Here is a 6,000-nt window from a genome sequence, read left to right as displayed (position 1 = left end):
TTGGCAGTTATTTGAAAAGATTGATGATAGATCTTATCAACAGCTGCCAAGCAATACATACCAGACAGACTTCAGAGTGTTTGACTCTTATCATGAAATGTGCATATCATTCTGGCGGTCGTTAGTGCTCGTAAATGCTGGATATAAATGTTAGCGGAAAATATAAATTCTATGGATTTTCAAAATCGAAAACTGCTTACAAATAACAACAAATATTATTGTATTTTTATTGTAACAGCGATTCATTTGACGCCATTCAATTAATTGATTTGTATTGTAAAAACAATGAAAAAACATTAAGATATATTGTTTTCTATTGAAAATTGCCCTAAAAATGTCTCATAAAAACACAATATATTCTATTGTTTTTCGCGAAAAAGTGTATGAAAATTTTCTCAAAATTTTATGGTTAAGATACATAACGACCACCATTTTTTATTGTAAAAGTGCCATTTACCATTCGCCGAATGGTATAGAACAATAGGGGTGATGGTGAGTGTGCCGTGTAAATTACAATACGTTTAATGGTGAATATTTTTCGAAAAAATGGCGTTGTAACAATAAAATTTATCGTATTTTTATGATATTTTTTATCAGGGCATCTCCGCCCATGTCCGTCGGAGACTACTTCTATTTGAATTTTCTACGGCTATCTGCCCTTGTCCGTCAGAAGCCTTTTTTACGTTAAATTTTATACGTTTTTTTTTATCTACTACCAACTACGCCATTGTAGTAATCTGATGAAGCAAAGGCTTTCTTTTTATAGGGCACCGCACTGTTTTGATTTTGTATGGGATTTTGACGTTTCGTGGCCTTGTTGTTTACAAAATGTCTGTAAGAGTGAAAGAGAAGGAGATAATTTCATGCACTGCCCTATACCTTCCGACGCGTAGTGAACTAGGTGGGTCGGGTGGATCAAGTTCTGGACAAGATTCCAGATTCCGCACAAAAACTTCACGGAATTTGCTCTACAGTTCTTCTAGTCACGACAAGGACATTTCATGCTGGCTAATCTTTTCAGTGCAATGTGAATGTGCAATGAAATTGCATTTAAAAGCAACTTTAGTTTTAATTTTTATCAACTGTGGTAATTTATCTTCGTACCCGTGATGCAGGGGTCGATTGCCCATTATTTTCGCTTGACACAGCACTGGAGTGCATACACTCAGTGATCCACTCACAAAGCACTCATTTCCAAACTGTTATACAAGATGGCTCCCCGCATGCAAACGAACTGTCACCAGCGGTCGGCTCTCGCATTTTTTGCTTTTTCGTTTTGAACGCGCCTTTTTCTCTCAACCGGCATCTGGCAGGCCAGGCGACGGACGACGACGACGACGACAAGGAAGGAAAAAGAATCCCCTCATCATCATCAAGCCGCCGCCGAAAATCACAGCAGCCGAATCGCAAAACTCGCGTGTGTTTTTTGACGAATTTTGAAGTTGAAAAGTGAAGTGCGGTGAAGTTTGATTGTGGAATTACAATTTCCTGCTGTCGAAAATCCAAGGGGTAAGTTTTTCTGAACGGAAATCGGTGTTATTTTCGGGGAAATGGTGTGTTGTGTTTTGGCGAAAACAAAAATGGATACGCTCGCGGTGGCTTGGGCCGATGATGTTGCCCTGTGGCGGAGTCCCAGATGATTTACGGGAAGGAAGGAGTTTACGTGTTTGTTGTGTTTTATTAAAGTTAGTACCAATTTTTATTTTTAAAGCCATAATAACAGTCAGGATTTGCATATACCTTAAGTGTGCTAGCCGTGCTGGCATTATACCGTATTAAATAAATTACGAATCAACTAATAATAATCTATCCACTCTGAAGAATTTTCACGTCCGATTTACGTGAAAAGATAGGTAGTTTTCATCCACCATAATTTTCACGTAGCCTTCACCGGAATTTCAGGTAGCTGGAAAAATTGTGTTTCGATAATCGACGTGATGAGTCAGGTAAATTTGACATGCATTTTACGTATCGTTTACGTGAAATGTGGGTGAGTGCCACTGGAATTTCCGGTAACTTTTACGTGAAAACATTATTAGTTCTACATGAATTTCACGTAATTTATACATGATTTTGGAATAAAAACTAAAGCAGCCGCAACAGCCTGCAGCGTATTCGAGGAGGCAAGAGATTCTAAATCCTTACAAAATCCAATGAAGAAAGCATAGATTTTACCTTATCGGGATGCATTTTATAAGGATTTGAAAATTCTTGCCTCCTCAAATGCGCTACAAGCAGGTACAAATATGTATCAATTAAAGAAAAACCTTTATCAGCATTTTATTTTAAAGTTAAGTAATAAATAAATAATCGATTTCTGCTGCGCCGTTTCCTGATTTTGGAGATGTTCCCGTTTCCGACGCAACCGGGTCAAGTCGATATCGTACGCTGTCCGGAACATGTGTCGTCACACCGTTGTTACCGATGTCGACTCTGAAGGGTGCTCGATTACTGTTACACAGTTAACTTGTGCCCGCTGGTGGGCGATTCGAACCGTTGGCGCCATTTCCGTTTGTAATTTAAACTAGAAGATACGCCTTCAAATTATATGCTGCCGATGCAAGCGTTGTTGGATGCTGAATCACTACTGCACCTTCACCTCGTATCGGAAAGGCCTTCATCAGGGAAACTGGTAAGATCAGCGGTAACTGTTCCTTTGACAGACTGCTGGTTTTTGTGTGCAACAAAGTAGCTTCGGGATATCCGCTTGGCCGATGAAATGCAGTGATCGCACTGTTGTTTTCTGAGGAAAAAGGAAACACAAATGTATTAGAAAACATCTGGGACAATCATGGTGTGTATATATACCTTTCGGGTCCTTCAAGATTGGATAATTCCAAATCTAAGGATTTTGACGCAAAATATTAGTCGTCCAGTTGTTCCAAGCCTTCGCTGAACTGGTCCTCCGTTACCGTCAGAAGACAGTCCAGCTTCTTAAACTGTTGAGAATATAAAAAGTCACATGTACTTATAACTATTCACTATCAATTGCCTTAAACAATAAAATTACTTTTCAGTACTTGGAGCAACTTGCTCGGAAGCTCTGAATCCGCAAGCATTCTTACTTCTCGACGCCATACTGCATTTTTTTTCATACCTGAAAGTCACGTAACTTTCCTTTCGCGGAAACTTCCACGTCGAAAGTACACTAACACAAACGCATTGAAACGATTTACGTGAAAATAAGGTGGATTGCACCAAACAGGGTGGTGCATACGACGTGGTTATCGAGTGAAGGTTACTAACTTCACGTAACTTCTGAGGTTTTGAGAATAAGGATGAGCTACGTGATATTTCACGTAAATCGGACGTGAAAATTCTTTAGAGTGTCGGAACACCGGTTTTGTATAGGGTAAATGTACCAATAATGGTGCTATTAGTAGCTCCTTGTAGTAAAATATTTGAATAAAATTTATTATATCAAAAAATTAAAAGTCTGGAAACGGTAATTGGTAGTTTTTCACTTAAATTTGCTAGGAAAAATGTAAAAACCATTGTTTATTTCAGTTTTTGCTAATTAATTTCTTGCACCAACTATAGGTACACGGTTCCTATTATGGAGGTATTATTTAACATTGGTTCCTATAGTGGCGCATCCCATTGAATACTTATGGGACCCACCACTATAGGAACACTACCACCACTATAGGCGCAAAGGATCAAAACAATTAAGGAAAATAATTGTTTAAAATAGTTTTTCGGCAAATCCTGAACACAAAACTGACTAAATGTTATTAAGTAGGTCTGATGCATCTATTAAAAATGTCATTTGCAAGCTTTTTGGTCGAAATAGTGCTAAAATGCTACTACCACCACTATTGGTACTACCTCCACTAAGGGAGCTTTTACCCTATTGAAGTACTTTACAATCGGAAAATCCGGGATTAACTCAGCATTCATTGATAATATTATAAAATGTAGGTATGTACCAAGTCATTTTCAATAAATTTGCAAATTTGTTGAGCTATCTACGACTTCAAATAATCCAGTAATAATCGTTTTATACAGGCATGATAACAAGTCACTATTTTCGGGCCGTTCGTCTATATTATCAATAACGTTATTATGAATTGTAATTGTGTAAAATATCTGGAATTACACAAACACATTTTTTCATTTTTTTTCTATTAGATTATGTGGGTTGGTCCCTACCGTGACATCACCTAATTCCAAACAGTTTTTTCGGTTCCTAATAAGCTCCATATGCTTTGCATGGTGTTGTGAACGATATTTTAGGAATTGAAAAATAGTAATTAGAATTAGGTAATATCTCGGAAAATACGCTGCATAGTAGGGTCAATGTTGTATGGGAAAATTGATTAGATACAATCAGATCGAAGTTTTTCGCCATCTGAGGTCCCAAACAACTGTGCAAAATTTGGGCTATAAAATTTTGTATGGCAAAACATACTGTTTTGTATATTTCTTGTATTTTGGTCTAAAATTGTTCCTATACATATTAACCAATATCGTTAAAGAATAGCCTAATGATGTACCGATAAACTTTCTCAAAGACCGTAAAGCCATCCGGCTCTTATAAAAAGATACTACACACCGTTTTCAACCAGAGAGTTTGTACAGACTGAACAATACGCCGTCCCTTATTTTGCAAAAAATGGAAATGTTATAAGTTCGTTAGTGGAAAACAATCGTTTTAGCTAAGAAATGATCGTGTCAAAATTTGAAGTCCGTATCTCAAGGCTAAGTGGTCCCTCAAGGGGTCAAAAGTTGTCAAAAAATGTATGGGACTAAAAAAACATGAAATTTTTTTCGACAAAAAAAAAATACGATGTTCTACTCAAACCGATGGTTTTAGGACCCTGAAGGGAACATTTCTTGGAGGGCGAAGACCGGAGGAATTTGCTCGCTTTTCCTTGGGTCTAAGCTGGCTTGCAGTGGAGGTTCGGAGCTGAGTCCACTGTAAACTCGCTGGGGTTCCGTAGGAACTAGGCCGGACACCCTTTGGCTGACAAAGATACACTTCTAAAACAGAACTTTTATTTATTACTTGTGTACACCTTCGTGTAATCTGATTATGAATAATGAATGAACTAATGCTATAGTTAAGGTGGCTGCATCTTCAAGGGGCGCTCCAACGCGTCGATGAACAGTGACCGATGGAACAGAACTTATAACATTTCCATTTTTTGCAAAATAAGGGACGCCCTACTGAACAAGCACCAACATTCACTCTGAAGAATTTTCACGTCCGATTTACGTGAAAAGATGGGTAGTTTTCGTCCACCATATTTTTCACGTCACCTTCACCGGATTGTCAGGTAGCTGGACAAATTTGAGCTTCGCGAATCGACGTGATGAGTCAGGTAGATTTGACTCGCGTTTTACGTATCGTTTACGTGAAATGTGAGTGAGTGCCACTGGAACTTCAGGTAACTTTTACGTGAAAACATGATTAGCTCTACATGAATTTCACGTAATTTATACATGATTTTTGAATGAAAATAAAGCAGCTTGCACCAGCTTGCAACGTATTTGAAGAGGCAAGAGAGATTGAATCCTTACAGAATGCAATGAAAAACATTGTTTGCACCCTACCGTGAAATAATTATATCATTGCATTTCATAGGGATTTGAAATTTTTTGCTTCCTCAAATACGCTACAAGCTGGCACTAATATGTAACAATTAAAGAAACATCTTTATCGGCCTTTTATTGAAGAGTACTTAATAAATTTACACTTACATATATAATTATTACATCTTCATACATTTGGCATCCTCTATAGGAGTAAAGAGTTCCATATTCGCAAATAAATCCAAGGATGTTGAAGCAAAATCTTCGAACTCCAACCGTTTCCAACACTTGCTGATTTCCTCCTTTGGACCTCCGCTACCGTCGCGAGACTAATAACGCCTATTTCACCTCTGAAAAAGTCACAACCGTGTTAAATTAATCACTATCATGTTCTTTAAACAATCACATTTTCGTTCAATACTTACATTACAGCAACTTCCACGAAAACTCTAGCAAGCAGTTCTC

At 37.8% G+C, this 6,000-nt stretch overlaps 1 protein-coding gene across 2 annotated transcripts in view; it reads left to right on the top strand.

Annotated features, from left to right (window-relative positions):
• Window positions 1-1,247: 1,247 nt before the first annotated feature.
• The window catches only part of LOC109409290 (DNA-(apurinic or apyrimidinic site) endonuclease), a 38,029-nt gene continuing 33,276 nt past the window's right edge, over window positions 1,248-6,000 (top strand). The window contains exon 1 of one of the 2 annotated variants that reach the window (XM_029859214.2): window positions 1,248-1,509. The gene's annotated coding sequence lies outside the window, so the exon portion shown is untranslated. The remainder of the gene's footprint in view (window positions 1,510-6,000) is intronic. The other variant, XM_029859213.2, reaches the window with a different exon arrangement.

Source organism: Aedes albopictus, chromosome 2, assembly GCF_035046485.1.
Source record: "Aedes albopictus strain Foshan chromosome 2, AalbF5, whole genome shotgun sequence".
Taxonomy (NCBI): Eukaryota; Metazoa; Arthropoda; class Insecta; order Diptera; family Culicidae; genus Aedes; species Aedes albopictus.
The sequence above is the reverse complement of the archived record's forward strand: the minus strand, read 5'-3'. Positions and strand labels throughout refer to the sequence as shown.